The following is a 14793-nucleotide window of genomic DNA, read 5'->3' as shown; positions in this document are numbered from 1 at the left end:
TTTGGCTAAAGAGGGAATTAAAGAGAGAGACAGGAAGCAAGTAAATGGAGAAAAAGTGAAAAAGACACAAGATGAGGTGTAGTTGATAAAATGAAAGGAAGATTGTTATGGAGAGTGATAACCTAGACAGACAAAGGTATACAAGCAAGAGATGAGGAGGGGATAAATGAAAGGAGAAATGTTGAAGGGGTGGATGAGAGTACGATGAGAGTACCCACTGATGATGTAATACAGATGGAAAACATGAAAGATAATGAGGAGATTAAAAGGGAGGGAGTAAGGACTGATCAAAGGCAAGTCTGAGAAAAAATGTAAAGGAAGAGAAAGGAAACAGCATAAACAATAAGGCAAAAGTGAGAGAGTGTGACCAAAACAAAGGAAAAAGGGGGAGAATAAAGAACCATATAGAGAAGAAGAGAGACATGGAGAACTAGCGGAGGGAGAGAAAAGAGGAAACATAGTGTAGACGGGTGTCGTCCACCTCGTCTACGGATACCTTAGAATGGCGCTGATCGCGCGCCTCATCTGATCCCGTCCCGTGTCTTCAGGGAGACGCGTGGAGGCGGGACGTTACATCGGCCCCGGATTTCCGGGTCGCCGAAAAAGAAAAAGAGACAACGGACTTCCACACAGGGGAGAGAGAAGCCGGAGGAGAGCAGGACGAGGAGGAGACGCGCCGAAAAGAGAACACCGCAATTTGGAGAGACAACCAGCCCGAATCACGGAGCCGGAAAAGACACCGAGAAAGAAGTCAAGCCCCGCCACGACCCAGGAGGGTCGTGGCTTTTCAAGGTACGATCCCTGTTAAAGGGACATCGACATAAGGGAACTACAGGACGTGAGGGCACAAAGGGAGAGGAAGGAGAGAAAAGGAACAACGGGGAGGGAATAGGGGAAGAGGACAGGTTGGACTGAGCACCGGGGACCTGGGAAAAACACTGACCAACCCACCTCCCTGCCACCAGCCTTACATAGATATTATTGAACCCTCCCCTATACCTGCACTAACCTAACACACCAACCCCAGAGTTTCCTTCCATCTCCCTCCGCACGTGTACTAACTCAAGACGACAACCCCATTCCTCACCACTTACCTGGTCTTGTCTTCTTGTTTTCCGAGACCCCGCTGGAAAAGGAGCCGGGAAGATGCCGTCCGAAGACCGTCCCAACCTAGGGAAAACAGAACATTAAGGACTATTAAGGCAGCAGGACCTTAACGGAAGCACCTCCAATAAAAAGGACCCGAATAGAAGAAAACTGTATTGCTATCTTAATTATTATCTTCGCACTAAAAAAACAAATAAAATTATTAATTTTTCCCTTCGGGAACTCCCTTAACATACGAGTCAGAGTCCTCTGTATCGCCGAGCCTTCTACACATAGGCATTTCAATAAACACTTATATCCTGACCATTTTCTGCCACGAATATTCCTCGGAGATTGGATTTATGTCAGAATTTCTAAATGCTTTCGAAACAAGCAAGGCTCTTTTTTGCATCTAAAGCTTTGCTTTTATTATCCGCAGTTAGCTGTTCACTCACCTGCTGCTAGAACTCTAGAACTTGCATTGTTCAATCTGAATTCTGGTAGAAGGAGATCCTGCATAGCACTAGGTGATGGAAATGGTCATATATGAAATTGGATGCTCAGAGAATTTTGAGCAGCCCAGCAAAATTGGGAGCTAGAATGTTCCTGGTATGAAGAACCACAATAAAAGGGAATGGCCTTTTTTCTGTAGTAGGATAAGTCAAATCTTATCTATCATGTTTAAAGAAACCGATCACAGAAACAAAGAGATACTTTTCTGGTAGATTTATAACATGGCATACCACTATAAAATATATGAAGGCAGTGAGCTCTTCAGCTCCTGCAGAAAAAAGATGTCTCCATCAAAATTTGTAACCATCTTTAACAATTGTTTTATTTAGAGATGTGAAAAGGATATTTTCATGGGTTATGGCGCAAAAACGAAAAAAAAACGGAAAAAAAACATTTTTTTAACTACATGCTCTTAACTTTGATGATTCTACATACTTCATATCAATGGATATACTAAATGTTGGACCTGGCCCTTTTTGCAGGGTCATCCCCAAACTTTTTGCCTCCTGCCTCCTATTTTTCCTGACCTGTTTTTGTTTGCTTTAGAACTCTGAGCACTTTACCACTGCTAACCAGTACTAAAGTGCATATGCTCTCTGTGTAAATTGTACTGTTGATTGGTTTATCCATGATTGGTGTTGGACTTTTTGCCTTACGCAGGGTCATCCCCAGTCTTTTTGCCTCCTTCCTCCTGGTTTTTCTGACCTCTCGCTGTTGGCTCTAGGACTCTGAGCACTTTTTCACTGCTGACCAGTGCTAAAGTGCAGGTGCTCTCCCATCTAAAGTTGGTAAGATTGGCTTATACCTAATTGGCATATTTAATTTACCTATAAGTCCCTTGTACAGTGGTATCTCTATACCCAGGGCCTGTAAATTAAATACTACTAGTGGGCCTGCAGCGCTGCTTGCACCACCCACTGAAGTAGACTTTCAAACCTGTCTCAGGCCTGCTAGCGCAGAGCCTGTGTAGCAGTTTTCTGCCACAGGGACCTGGCATCTAAACTTACTTGCCAGGCCCAGAACTCCCCTTTTACTACATGTAAGTCACCCCTATGGTACGCCCTAGCTAGCCATATGGGCAAGGTGCCATGTATGTAGAAAGGCAGGACATGTGCCAAGTTGCGTGGCCTGTCCTGGTAGTGACAAACAGCCTAACTGGTGTCTCACTGCTGTGAGTGCTGCCTTCTCATAGGATTGCATTAGAAATGCCCTGCCTTATGTGTAAGGGGTATTGTCTGATTTATGAGGGGTAGCGTAGGCGTGTTTGGTATGGTTGTGATGGTGATAATAAATGCTGCTTACTGGTGTGGGTGTATTTTTTATTACTATCACAGAAATGCCACTTCTAGAAAGTGCGCATTTATCTGTGCTTATGACTCTGGTGTTTTGCAGCTTGACTCCAATACACGTCTGGGCAGAGTGACAGTTGGGGCTTTGTGCATACTTTTCAGACAGCCTGTACACAGGGAGGGTGGAGGTGTCACAGAGGTGCATCTGCATACTGAATAGTCTTCCTGGGCTGAGAGAAGGGAGAAGCAGGGCACGCCTGCATTTGTAAAGACTCTGCCCTGGCCTCACATAATAGGGTTGTTAACCCCCCACTGATATTTGGAGCCTGTGCTGAAAGGAGAGAGGGGGCACTCCCAGAACCAGTTGTAACTGGCTGGAACCTCCTCTCCCTACCATTGTAAAACACTGTAAGAACTGACTATAAGTACAGGGGAATTTTCCCCACAATTTGGAGACTCTTGGAATCATCTTGGAACTGGACACCAAAGGCTGAAAGGACTCACCAGGAACCGCCATGGACTGCTGCTGCTGTGCTGATCTGTGACCTGCCTGGTCACTGTGAAGGACTTACCACTTGCTGCCTTTCTCTTGTGCTGGCCTGTAGCTGGGCCCTCCACCTGAGGACCTTGTCTCAAGATTCTGCTCCCCAGGGGCAGGGTGCTGTGGCCCCTGACCCCTGCATCCATTTCTTCACGAGGGGTGCTTCTCCGTGGTTGCTGCTGCCATAGCGCTGATTGCAGCGCGCTTATGGAGCCTTGGGAGCTCGTAGGCTCCTTGCTGCATTGTGCCCCTTTAAATAAGATCACTGCAGCAGCCGGGGAACCTGGAAGAACACTCGCGCACCGCATCGGGTGCAGGCGAGTGTCTGCTCGGGCCGCAGGAGGGGTCTGATCTTCTTGTGGCTTCACGGCAGGACCAGGGGAAGGCGCGGGGAGTGCCTCCTTCCCCCTGGCCTCTGCGTTAGGAGCAGGACACTCCTTTTCTGCTGTTAGGTAAAACGGGCATTATTGTGCCCCCCACAGCTTGGTGGAAGGGCCAATGGAGGCCCGGGGGGGGGCCCCCAGAGATCACAGGTCCCGGGAGGGGCCTGTCATTAAACCAGAGGGGGTGTGTGGTGCCCCCCTCTTGCCCTAAGTTGTTTTTGCTGGCTTTGACCCCCCTCGTGAGGGCCGGTTGAGGCCCTGGGGGGCCCCCAGTAATCACGGTCCCCGGAGGGGCCTGTCTATAAAAGAGAGGAGTTGCATGTCGCCCTCCTCTGACCCCAGAGTATAACAGAGGCCCCCGTTTTGCGCATAGGAGCGCCAGGGGCCCTATTGTTCGCCTTCTAGGCACTGGAGGTGCCTTCATCCAAACAGGTACTGTTTAAAGGACCAATATAGTTGCAATCCAAAGTTCTTTCTATAGACCTTTGTTTGATTCATATATTACCTACCTGCGTTTGATGTTTTTACATATGTGTATGCAAATGTTCCTTTTATGGACATGCTTGCTAATATGTTTTTCTAACTTGCCATATGTTTTCTAATGTTCCTACTATTGGCATTTTATGATATTCTTATGACAAGTGCTGTGATGTAATATGTGTTTTCCTGACTACTGCTTATGTTGCAGAATACTGAGTAACCTGTGTGTTATGTGTGACTACTGCTAGTTTGCAGAGTAACTAATGTGTAACGTTCTGACAACTGCTAAGGTAGCACAATAGTACTGATATGTGATGTTTGGTCTGATAATTGCCTTGTGTACCATACAGTATATTTTCATATAATCTGGTGTTGTGTTTCCTTTGTGGTGGGGATATTGCGTCAGGTGTGTTGTGTGTGTTGTGCAAACGCTTTACACATTGCCTCTGGGTTAAGCCTGACTGCTCATGCCAAACTACCAAGGGGGTGAGCAGGGGTTATCTTGGACGTGTAACTCCCTTGCTCTGACTAGAGTGGGTAAGTTCTGCCTGGCTGAGGTGCATACCCTAGCCAACCTGAAACTTCATTTCTAACAATTGGCATATTTGATTTACTGGTAAGTCCCTAGTAAAGTGCACTGGAAGTGCCCAGGGCCTGTAAATCAAATGCTAGTAGTGGGCCTGCAGCACTTGTTGTGCCACCCACATAAGTAGCCCTGCAATCATGTCTAAGACCTGCCACTCACTGCAGTGTCTGTATGTGCAGTTTTAAACTTTAAATTTGACTTGGCAAGTGTCCCCACTTCCCAGGCCTAACCCGTCCCTTTTCCTACATATAAGACAACCCTAAGGTAGGCCCTAGGTAGCACCATGGTCAGGGTGCAGTGTATGGTTAAGGTAGGACATATACTAATGTGTTTTATATGTCCTGACAGTGAAATACTGCCAAATTCGGTTTTCACTGTTGCAAGGCCTATCTCTCTCATAGGTTAACCTGGGGACTGCCTTTAAACATGATTAACGCGTAGATTCCCCTTGGGAGCAGATAGACATGTGGAGTTTGGGACCTCTGAACTCACAATTTAAAAACACATCTTTTAGTAAAGTTGGTTTTGAGATTGTGTGTTTGAAAATGCCACTTTTAGAAAGTGGGCGTTTTATTGCTTAAACCATGTTTGCGACTGCCTGTTTTTAGATTCCCTGTCTGGGTTAGTTTGACAGTTGAGCTGTTTGCACCTCTCTCCAGACAGTGACACAAAGGGGGATGGGGTGTAGCCTGCATAACCTGATGAGCCATCTGTGCTAGGAGGGAGGGGTGGAGTGGTCACTTGCACCTGAAAAGGCTATGCTTGCCCTCACACAATGCATTCTCCAACCACCTGGTGTGTCTGAGTCCTTGCCTGGGCAAGGCAGGATTTCACAAACAAGTGAAACTTTCCTTTGAAGTAAGCATACTTCAAAGACCAAAATGGGTATAAGAAGAGCACCCAAAACCATAGACTTTAGACACTTCCTGGAGAACAGAACCTGAACCAGATCCTGCATCCTGCCAAGAAGACCTGCCTGGCTGCTCAAAGGACTCACCTGTCTGCTTTCTGTGAAGGACTGCTGCCTTGCTGTTGCCCTGCTGCCTTGCTGCTCTCTGGCTGTGGTGAAGATGTGCTCTCCAAGGGCTTGGATAGAGCTTGCCTCTTGTTCCTTGAAGTCTCAGGACCAAAAAGACTTCATCTCTACAAGAAGGACTCCTTGTGCGGCGAAATTCGATGCACAGCCTGCAAGAAACGATGCACGGCCTGCACCGCAGTGAAAATTTCACCCCACGCCGAACCGGAACGACACAGCCCGACTTCGCATCGAGAAGATCGACGCAGCGCCAGCGTAGCGAGCAGAAATTCACACACGGCCCACCGGATCAACGCACAGCCGAACCGGAATGACGCAGCCCGACTTCCATCAAAGAATCGATGCAGCGCCTGCCGTGCGGTAGAAAATTCGACTCAACACCCACCGAATCGACGCAGCTCCTGTGACTTCATCCTGCCAGCGCAGGAAATCCATGCATCATCCCAAGGGTGTGGCCGAAAACCCAGCAGCCCGAAGAGGATCCACGACCGAGTGCCGGAAATCGAGGCACAGACATCCCTGCGTGAAAAATAAACTACGCATCACCGGGTGCGGCCCGAGAAATCGACGTACACCCCTTTGTGTCCAGGCATCTCCTCTGCAGTTCCTTGCGGAGATGTTGCACGTGAACTAGGTACTTTGTGCTTGAAAGAGCTTTGATTGCTTTTTAAATACTTAAGACACTTTATATCTCTTTTACAGTGATATCTCAACATATATTCATTGCATTTGAATTGTTTTTGACCTGCATCTTATCAGATAAATATTACATATTTTTCTAAACACTGGTGTATTTTTGTGGTGCTATATGGTGTTATTGTATGATTTATTGTGCAAATACTTTACACATTGCCTTCTAAGGTAAGCCTGACTGCTCAGTGCCAAACTACCATAGGGTGGGCACAGGATAATTTGGATTGTGTGCGACTTACCCTGACTAGAGTGAGGGTCCTTGCTTGGACAGGGGTTACCTGACTGCCAACCAAAAACCCCATTTCTAACACTAAATTTGACAAGTGAGGATTTTTTGCAGAGATTTTAGCTGTATTCTAGATATTCAATTAGACAAATTCAATGCTGCTGGAAAATGAGAGGTAATGCATAACAATTTTCATAGACACTTAGGCTCTCATTATGACATTGGCGGTAAATCCCGCTTACCGCTGAGCTGACTGCCACCAACTTACCACTGCGCTGGCAAATATTCGGTCACCATATTATGACACACACACACACCAATCCGACAGAATAGAGCCACATACGCAAATCTGCCAGCCCAAAGGGCAGTGATAAACTGGGGGTCCCAAAACCCATATCTTTACACCAAGAAAACAATGCCCATCACATTATGAACCATGAATCACCACAGTGGACATTCAACAGCGGTAAACCATTGGTGGTACATACCGCCACGCTCAGAAGGGCCACCCACATGCAAAACAACCCTACATTGGACAATACCAAATACACACACCTGACACCCATACACACACCACACCCACACCATTATAAAACACACACCCACATTACCCACAACCCCTTACATACAACAATTGCCACCAGGAGACTGAGAAGAAGAACACAGAGACAACTAGACACACACACCACTCACACCCATACACCCCTCACGCAATCCACATCACACAACCCACCACATAACCCAACACACCCTCACCAACACACATCATCCAACACCCATGGCACCACAAAGGCACCCGCGTTTCACTGAGGAGGAGTTAATGGTCATAGTGGAAGAAATTATCAGGGTAGAGCCACAGCTCTTTGGAGCACAGGTACAGCATATATCTATAGCAAGGAGGATGAAGCTATGGCGGAGAATCGTGGACAGGGTCAACGCCGTGGGACAGCACCTAAGAACAAGGGACCTGTGGTCAATGGCAGTGGTCACATGGTTCAGGGGACAGAGGCACAGGCCAACAGGGACACTGGGAGGACTGCTGTGCACCGGGGGAGGACAGGCCCAGGGAACCGACTCTCCAGGAGGCACTCACTGAGATCCTGGAAGCCTACCAACATTTCCTAGGACACAATGGGCCAGATCCTAGACAACGTGCAGGAGAACAGGTGGCTGCAGGAGGGACAGTATCAGGGGAGCAGGGAGGACTTGCAGGCCATCAACACCACCCTGATCTCCATAGCAGGGGTGCTGGCATACATGGCCAACATCATGAGGGAGGCAACAGCACACCTGCGGGCCCCTACCACTAGCCAGTCATCTGAACATCCCTCCACTTCCGCAGCTGCTAGTGGCCAGGAGGCCCGCCACATGACCCACAGGCCACCAGCACCCCCCCTGCAGAAGGTGAACCACCCCGCAAACATTCCCTGTGACCCAGACAGAAGCCAGAGACACTTGCCAAGACCACCACCAGGAAAAGAGACTCTCCTGATTGACCCCTTGTGTCCCACTCAGTCACCTTGTCCACCTTGAACTGCCATTGCTCCCCTTCTTATGTCCCCATGGACACTGCACCCGTGCTACAAACAGACTGGAACAATACCCTGGACTTTCCTCCATCATCACCCCAGTCCATTGCACCTTCCCCTCAATTTCTTAGCATTACAATAAACACCCTTGGATAAAACTCGACTACTAGTATTTCATGTATTTCAAATCTGTATTGATTGAAACAGCTACAACCATTGCAAATGAACTGTACATAGTGTGAGCATAGAAATCTGTAAAATGAATATCTATAAGTAACAGTATGTAGGGGAAAGAAGTGGGTAGCACCAGCATGCCAATGCCACACAGAATACACAAATAGTCATAGAAATGTGAAGTTGCACTGTCTCACCAGTGTGTCATTGGAAGTACAGAAGGATCACTAATGTTCTGTTGTCCACATCCTCATCCTCTGCCTCCTCATCCTCACTGTCCTCAGGGTCCACTGCTGCCACAGAGGCATCCCCAGTCTCCTCCTCCTGCAGAAAAGGTACATGGCGTCTGGGGACCAGGTTGTGCAACATGCTGTATGCCACTACTATCTGGCAGACCTTCTTGGGTGAGTAGCACAGGGACCCACCTGTCAGATGGAGGCACCTGAACCTGGCCTTCAGGAGGCCGAAGGTCCTCTCAATGTCCTTCTGATTCGCCCATGTTCCTCATTGTAATGTTCTTCTGCCGTAGTCCTGGCATTCCTCACAGGGGTCAGCAGCCATGATAGGTTTAGGTAACCAGAGTCACCTGCAAATACTGTGGGGCAACGTTTAGCCACACACTATCCTATTTGGCCAACAGCATAGGCATACATATAAGCAAAAAACGTGGCTGTGTAGAGGAGAGAGCGCTGTTTCCAAAGATGAGCTAACACTTTTTTATGTAGTCCATGATGATGTAAGACTGAAAGAGGGAGTGCCCAAGTGGTAATGCACCCAGCCACAGAGTGCGTGAACTGTTACCCAGAAGAGGTCACAGTCGTAAGAAGCAAAACAGAAAAACCACGGCACATCCTAGAAAGTTGAAAAGTTCCAATTTATTCCTTTGTAATGTCTTTAGGTGAACAGATGACATCTGGCCCAAACAGACATCCTGGGCCCAGAGTCAGACGGTGACAACAGAATTCATGTTCAAATGGACAACAGCCGACACGTGTTTCATCAGGTTAGACTTTTTCAAGGCTGTGGACATGTACAAATATAATATATCAAACACTGATGTTACTAGTGTTGAAAAAAATGCATTTACTGCCGAAAGAAAGATTCATGAATAGAAGAGAAAGCCTGATTTGTGCCACAAAATTATGACAAGCCATGAAAGATAACGATAAGCCTATTGTTATTGTGTCGTATTGTGTAACACCAAAACAGTACCCATAGAACCTCAGTGAACCAAAGCAAAGCTATCAGAGAAAAGGAAAGAAAGGAGAGTTGGGGGGAAAGGACCAAAAAAAGAAGAAAAGAGGAAAAATAAGAGGGGCGAAGGAGACCGTAGTGCTTGTATGATGCAAAAGTGTAAGATAAAATGCGTGCAGTAGCATGAGCGTGATGAAAGGGAATATTAATTTATCAAGAAAAAGACATGCAAGGTCAGAAGCATGTATAGCATGAAAACAAGGACGAGAAAAAATATAGTGAAATAAGTACTAGGTGATGCAGATAAGAGCATACCTAAAGCTAGGAGTTTCATTCGATGTTCCAAAATGCCAGAAAACGCTAATGTCTATATAGTTGATACAACGATAGATGAACGAAATGTCTTAGGACCATGGTAAGCCTGTGTAAGAAAAGCAGATGGTCAACAGGCAGTGTATAAAAACATGTTAACCCCCTAGTTGTAAAATTAAATGTAGTCTATCTCGCAAAAACAAAACAAAACAAAACAATGGGTAGTAAAATGGTTGAGCAGGAGCAATTTACTTTGGAGAAAATGATCTAAAAGTAATAGGATGGCTAATGCATTATGTGAAACAGCATAGTGACCGTAGCGAGTTATTTACTTAGAAACAAAGAAAAGACGTAAATTCGTCTTCTATAGCCGAGATAAGGCAAAAATAAAATAAAATACATAATTAGAACGTAGCGTGCACAAGTATTTAAATATGTATAACACGCTACGAGAGTCTCAGGCGACTCATAAGCCCGAGTGTCCCCGGAATCTTGTGAAGCTAGCACACCGTGCTGCTAGCGTTCATATGAGCATACCTCCAGTCCTTGACGCAGTGCTTGCTGGATCTGCTATCGGCGTCGCATATGGTAATTGCGCGCCGATGGTAAGCTCCCTCTTTTTAAACCGACTATCAAAATAGAAAGAGAAAAAGGACTGCCTATATAGTGCAGTGAAAAAATAAAATAAAAACAGACGCCATATTGGAATATCGATTGAATCAAGAAAGAGAAGTGCATGAGACACCGGATGTCAGAGGAAAGAGATAAAGAAAGTTACTGAAAAGTAGCACACCCAAAGGAAATGAAATACAATGCATGTATGTCTGAAAAATAAAAATTACATGGATGACAATATCAAGAAGTGATTTAACAAGTCAGTTAAACCAGAAATTACTGATGGGAGAAAACCTTATTATGATTTTACAAGTGCCAGTACAACATGAATTTGACAACTAAACAATCTAATGGGAGAATGATGCAACTATGAAAACACAAAGAAATCAATGCACATATCCAAAGAAAAAATACAATGAATAGAGAAGGAAACAGTAATACAGAAAAAAGACATCAATGAGAACCAAAGGCATTGAAAACTGATGAATTTGAGAAAAACAGGAAGAGGCAATAGTATATTGGTGCGGACACTATACGTTCAGAGATGCATGGATGCTGTTGAGAAAGATGAGTTTCCTGAAAGAGAAATAGAATAGTACAGGATGAACTACAAAAAGACATGTAAATCCTTCTCTGAATTTAAGCCCTCTTCTACTGCTCGTAGTTTGATAATCCATCTACTCTCTAGTTGCCTAAGCCGGAGAGTTCTGTTACCACCCCTAGGACAATTGCCCAGTGTGGCAATTCCATATGTGTGTAGATCAAGCCTCTCTTGTAGTGGGTGTTCCTTGTTGAAGTGAACTGCAAAAGGATAATCAGTGTTGTTGTTCCTGATTGCCCTGATGTGCTCCTGTAATCTTTCCTTGAATGGTCTGATGGTGCTCCCAATATATATCTTCTTACAGGTGCAGATGATGCAGTATACAGTGTATTTGGTATTGCAGTTCATGAACTGTTTGATAGTATGTGTCACATCCGTATTGTGCATAAACTTTTTGGGTTTGTCCTGAACGTAGTCACACACATTACAGCGTCCACACTTGTAGAAACCTAGGGGTGGTGAGGGAAGCCAGTTGCCTATCGTGACAGTAGGTAGAAAACTGTGGCATAATTGGTCCCTCAAGGTGCGTCCCCTGCGATAGATCATGTCTGGTTGTTTTCCGAGACCTTTTTTTAGGGTCTCATCAGATGTTAATATATTCCAATGTTTTTTTGGAATTTTGAATATATCAGCACTTGCGCAGCTATAAGTAGTTATGAATGATGGTGGCCTCTTGGTGCCAGCCTATCTAGGTGTTTTTTTAGAAAGTAAAGATGTTCTATTAACTTTCAATATTCGATCATGTGTGTTTCTGAGCAATTTATTAGGATACCCACGCTTAGCAAAGCGACGTTCCAAAATTTCTAGTTGTGTCCTGAATTCCTGGTCCTCCTGACAGTTGCGTCTAATTCTAGTAGCCTCACCATAAGGGATGGCTCTGATTTGAGAGTATGGGTGTGAGCTACTGGCATGAAGGAGCGAGTTTGAGGCCGTGGGTTTCCTGTATAATTTTGAAAAAATGTGAGTGTCTTTGATGTACAGTGTTAAGTCCAGGAAATCCACACAGCTGGTACTGGAATGACTGGTGAAATGTATGTTGTAGCAGTTGTTATTTAAGTAATGGAGAAACGTGTCTAATGTGGTGGAGTCACCTGACCAGAAAAGAAGAACATCATCGATGTAGCAGCCCCAGTTTATGATGTATTGTGTGAGTTCTGGCGGGCCTCTGCTCCATAAGTGATAGTGTTCGTAGAGTCCCATGTAAAGATTTGCAAAAGACGGTGAAATACACCAACATGCACTGGGTGGGGACCAAGGCTCACCTATTAGCCAAGCCCTGTCCCTCTGTAGTTGGGACATCACATTTGGGATGCTGCTATTTCTTGGGATAAAGGCATCATGCACCGACTTAGCATTGATGTGAGTGATGTACTGGTCCGCCAGGCACACCATCTGCATTTTCATGGAATGGAAACTCTTGCAATTCCTGTACACCCATTCATTTTGCCGGGGGGGGGGGAAAGGCAATATGTGTTCCGTCAATCACCCCAATTATATTGGGAATATGTCCCATTGCATAAAACCTGACCTTCACAGTGGCCAAATCCTCTACCTGGGGGAAAGCAATGTAGCTGCACATGTGTTTCATCAGGGCAGACAACACTCTTGCCAGCACGGTTGAAAACATTGGCTGTGACATTCCTGCTGCCAAGCCCACTGTCACTTGGAAAGAACCAGTTGCTAGAAAATGGAGCACTGATAGAACTTAAACAAGAGGGGGGATCCAAGTCGGATGACGGATAGCTGAGATCAGGTCAGGTTCTAACTGGGCACACAGCTCTGTGATTGTAGCCCTGTCCAGTCTATAGGTGAGGATAATGTGCCTATCCTCCAGTGAAGCCAAGTCTACAAGGGGTCTGCACATGGTGGTATGTCTCCATCTCCTACTAATCCGCAGCGGTAGGTATCTAAGGGACACAGGAGTGAGTAGGCTGTCACATTTTGAACAACTATACCACAACAGCAGTCCACATCGTGCAAACATGTTTGGGGACAGTGTAATTTAAAAGTATGTGCCTATATATCCTGTGATGCATGAATAATCGATAGGCCTGTTCACCCACCCTGAAATGGCTACCGCCTGTCCTGTGTGGAAGGACAGGTGGAAGTGAGGTAATGCCGCCGACGCTGTTCGCTGTGGCGGGAGGCGGTCATGAACCGCCGTGCAATTCCTCATTTGTTTAAATTGGGCCCTATGGGGTAGAGTGACCAATGGAGATCTACACCGGCAGTGACGGAATGCACTGCTGTGGACGTGACTGCGATTTTATTTCACAATCCTCACTTGTTTCCTGACCTTCCATAGGAAAGGACCTACACTGCATGTGCTGCTGTGACCTGTGTCTGGAACCTGTCATGGCCCGTGTGACCAGGGAAAGGGCCCCAGCCTTCACTTTGGAGGAGTTGAAGCGACTGGTGGAAGGGGTCCTACCCCAGTACGGACAGCTGTATGGGCCTCCAGACCAACAGGTGAGTACACTGAGGGCACGATGCATGTGGCATGAATGCATGGAGTTGTGTGTGAAGGCATCGTGTAAGGGGTGTGTGGATTTTGTCTTGGCGGTGTACATATTGTGCGCTGGGCTATGTGTGTACCAATGGTGATGGAAAAGGGTATGGTGGGCCATTTGTGTGACAGGCTGGACTGTTTGTCTAATGGTGTTCTCCTGTCTGTATTGCCTCTGCAGGTCAGCGCCCATTAAAAGAAGGGAACATGGTGTGCCATCGCCAAGGACGTGCAGACCCTGGGGGTATACGGCAGGCGGAGCACCCACTGTCGGAAATGGTCGGAGGACATGAGATGCTGGACATGGAATATCGTGGAGGCTCAGCTGGGGATGGCCTCCCAACAAGGAAGGGGTGCCCGTCAAAACCTGACCCACCTGATGGCCCGCATACTGGCCGTGGCCTATCCTGACCTAGATGGGTACCTGAGCGCATCACAGCAGCCACAAGGGGGTGAGTACGGTGGCTATCATTACAAGTTATGGCTGGTGGGGTGGTATTCGGGTGGTGGTTGTGTGTTAATGGGTGCCCCTAAGGCCAGGCCAGACATAGCAGTGTAGGTCCTCTGGAGGCAAAGGGTTTAATGCAAAAATATTGGTTACCTAGCTTGTTCAGTATTCACTTCTAGGCAGGGCTGCGTGGGTCCCAGGTCTGCTGCATTTGGCGGTGTGTGCCCCTCCTCATGCCTTGGTGACTAGCCATTTCCCTGTGTGTGTGGGTGATTGTATGCCTACTGTGGTGTTGGTGCAGTCATTGACCCAGTGTATCCTTTGTCTCTCTTCCCCCCTTTCTTGTTTTGTCTCCTATCCTTATGTGCATTAGCATCATCTGGTGGCGGAGCAGAGGCACCGGCGACAGAGGGAGCTGCATCCCACAGGACCCTGGAGGCAGAGTCCACCCACGCCGAGGGCTGCAGTGGGACAGAGGGCGAGGGGAGCATCACGGCGGATACTAGAGGGGACAACACAGACTCAGATACCTCCTGAGATCCATCTCTTTAGGGCAGTCAACCATTGTGAATGCCATCCAG

Source organism: Pleurodeles waltl, chromosome 1_2, assembly GCF_031143425.1.
Source record: "Pleurodeles waltl isolate 20211129_DDA chromosome 1_2, aPleWal1.hap1.20221129, whole genome shotgun sequence".
Taxonomy (NCBI): domain Eukaryota; kingdom Metazoa; phylum Chordata; class Amphibia; order Caudata; family Salamandridae; genus Pleurodeles; species Pleurodeles waltl.
The sequence above is the reverse complement of the archived record's forward strand: the minus strand, read 5'-3'. Positions refer to the sequence as shown.